Source organism: Trachymyrmex cornetzi, unplaced genomic scaffold (genome assembly GCF_001594075.2).
Source record: "Trachymyrmex cornetzi isolate Tcor2-1 unplaced genomic scaffold, Tcor1.1 scaffold306, whole genome shotgun sequence".
NCBI classification, from domain to species: Eukaryota; Metazoa; Arthropoda; class Insecta; order Hymenoptera; family Formicidae; genus Trachymyrmex; species Trachymyrmex cornetzi.
Window position 1 is genome coordinate 43,563 of NW_017297755.1, and position 3,510 is coordinate 47,072.

The 3,510-nt window shown below is 22.0% G+C and overlaps 1 pseudogene; it reads right to left on the reverse strand.

Annotated features, from left to right (window-relative positions):
- Nucleotides 1–1,806: 1,806 nt before the first annotated feature.
- On the reverse strand, nt 1,807–2,634 carry LOC108762542 (cytochrome c oxidase subunit 3-like; annotated as a pseudogene).
- Between the last annotated feature and the right edge of the window lie 876 nt (nt 2,635–3,510).

A 3,510-nucleotide genomic window follows, 5' to 3' on the forward strand; every position in this document is an offset into this window, starting at 1 on the left:
TAATAATAAGATTAATAATTTCAAATTTTGCATTAGGGGGATTTCCTTTTATATCAGGATTTTATAGGAAAGATTTAATTATAGAAGTATTTTATGTTTATAGGGGAATAAATATATTAATATTTATGTTGGTAGTTGTATCTTTATTATTAACTGTGTCTTATTCAGTTCGTTTTTTTTATTATTTATTTTTTAATAGAAGAATTAAATTCTATAGATATATAGGTATATTAAAGAGAGTGGGTTGATTAATGTTTCTATAATTATAATAATATTTATAAGAATTATTTTAGGGTCATTAATAGGGTGAATTTTTTATTTTGATTTTTATATAATTTATTTACCTGTAATAAATAAGTTAGTTACTTTAGGGTGTTGTTTTTTAGGGGGTTTGTTAGCATGGTTAATAATAATTTTGAGAAAATTTATTTGAATATATTATTATATTTATTTTTTTAGGTCGATATGATTTTTAATTAGATTGTATAGATGAGTTTATAAACCTATTAATGAAATAGGTGTAAAATTTAGTATATTAGATAAAAGATGAATTGAATATTTAGAAAGAGGAATAATTAAAGAATTTTCGAAATTTCAAATTAGAAATATTTATTATAAGTTATATATATTTGTGTTTATTTTTATTTATTTTAATGTAATTATATACATAATGATTTAAGTGTGTAAAAATAATTGGAGGCGGCTAAGTTAGCGAATTTAAATTTAAATAGCTTATAAATAAAGCATAATATTGAAGATATTAAGAAAATTTGATAATATAATTTTTAAATAAATATTAAAGAATGAAATTATTTTTATATTGAAAATATAATGTTTTAATTAAACTATATTTAATTGAAGTAATTATGGATATTTCATAATAAGAATGAATTAGAAGTTCAATTGATTTTTACTCCAACTAGAAATATTTATTCAATGATATTATTAACAATAATATACCTCTTTTTGGTTTTAGTTAATTTAATTGAATTTGGGATATAGGGGTGAATATAATATTTAGTTAATAAAATAAAATTCTTAGATTAAATAAAATCAATAGTTTAATTCGAAGTTAAAATGTAAATAAATTACTTTAAGAATTGGAAAATTGAAATAGATTAAAGGGTTATGAATAGGGAAAAATAATAATTAAATAAGATATATAATAGTTAAAAATTATTATTTTTAAGTGCAATTTAAATGTTATGTGATTTAACTAATATCCTGAGTAAAAATATTTTATTTAAAATTTAAATTTTTCAATCAAGGGAATTTTCACTATATTCGATATAAAGTCCAAATATTAGAATAAATAAAAATAAAAAAGAGTATAATAAAATAAATGGATTAAAGTTTAACATTAAAAAAATTAGGGGTAAAAGGACGGCAATTTCAATATCAAAAATTAAAAAAATTAGGCTGATGATAAAAAATTGTATTCTAAATGATATCCGTGCTTTGGATAAAGGTTTGAAACCGCATTCGAAGGGAGATATTTTTTCCAAGTTTAAATTAGTTTTTTTTGCTAAGATTAAGTTAATAGAGAGAAGGATACTTGTTAAGGTAATAAGAATAAAGGAGAAAAATATAATATTAAGTATTATTTATATTAAGATATTTAAATTTTTTAATTGGAAATTAAATGTAATAAAATAATTATACTATATAAATTAGGATAGATTTAAAATTAAAATTTTGAGTTTAAAAGTAGCTAATAAAAATATATTATATAATAAGGAAAGAGGGAATCAAAGGAAAAATTGAGTAGGTAAAGGGATGAGATAGGGTAATAATTTAAAATCTTCATCAGTAAATAGAAATAAATAAGAATAGTCAGACTACATCTACAAAATGTCAGTATCAGGTTGCTGCCTTAAATCCAAAATGATGGTGAGGTGAAAAATGTATTTTATATAGACGCATTAAGCATACTAATAGGAATAGAGTTCCAATAATAACGTGGATTCCGTGGAATCCAGTAGCAATAAAGAAAGTTGATCCATAAATAGAATCTGCAATAGTGAAAGGGGCATTTAAATATTCAAATAATTGAAGAGTTGAAAAGTAAATTCCTAAAATAATAGTTTAAAAAAGCCTTTTTTTTCTTTCATTTATATTAGAATTAATTATAGAATGGTGGGACCAAGTAATAGTAAGTCCAGAAGAAATTAAAATAATAGTGTTTAGTAATGGAATATCAAAAGGGTTAAATGGAATAATTCCTTTGGGTGGTCATAATTGACCAATTTCAATGGATGGGGATAAAGATGAGTGAAAGTATGCTCAAAAAAAAGAAATAAAAAAAAAAATTTCTGAGATGATAAATAAGATCATTCCTATTTTTAGGCCTTGAAATACAGATTTTGAATGGCAGCCCTGAAAGGTTGCTTCTCGGGATACATCGCGCCATCATATATATTGTATACAAATAAGAGTACTAGGAATAGATAAATATAAAAAATTACATTGTCTATATAGATAGTATCATTTTGGTATCTGATTAGATATATTGTGGAATCATCTAATAATAAAAATTAAGTTATTAAAAATTCTAAAAGAAATAATGATTGGCCATGGGCTAGGCGAGACAAGATGAAATGGATGATTTTGATTTGTCATAGGATAATTTAAGTTTCTCTTCTGTAGAGAGTTGAAAGAATTGAAAATACATATGCTTGAATAAGGGATACTGCAATCTCTAATGTAAGAAGTAATATTTGGATAAAAATAAGAATTGATAAAGTAGAGGTTATTAATATTCATTCCTGAGGAGCCGAGTAAAGTTAATAGAAGATGACCGGAAATTATATTAGCTGTTAATCGAATCGCCAGAGTTAAAGGGCGAATTATAAGACTAATAGATTCAATAATAACTATAAAAGGTATCAGGATACAAGGGGTACCAGAAGGGGTTAAATGGGCTAATAAGATACCCAAATGATTAAGAATTCTAAAAATTAATATTCTTATTCATAGTCTTAAAGACAGAGAAAAACAAAAATTTATATGGCTTGAGGCTGTAAAGATGTATGGGAAAAGTCCTAAAAAATTATTGAAAAAAATTAAAAAAAAAAATTAAAAAAAAAAAGACTTATAAAAGTAATAATATTTGAATAAGAATGATTAATTAAAGTTTTAAATTCATTAAATAAATATATAATAATTAGATTTCAAAAGTAAATAACTCGGGATGGAAAAAATCAAAATTGAAGAGGGAGAAAAAAAAATAAAATTAATATTCTAAGTCAATTTATAGATAAATATATAGATGTTATTGGGTCAAAGGAAGAAAATAAATTTATTATCATGTTCAGTTTCAGGAATATTTAATTTGGCATTGATTTGAGTTATATATATTCATTTTAATAGGGGTTATATATATAAAAAAAAAAGAGTTTAAAAAAATTAATATAATTATTAGTAAAAGTAATATTTGTTTTCATATTAAAGGTATTATTTGAGGTATAAAAGAATATTATTTTATTTTATAATATTTTTAAAATGACAATT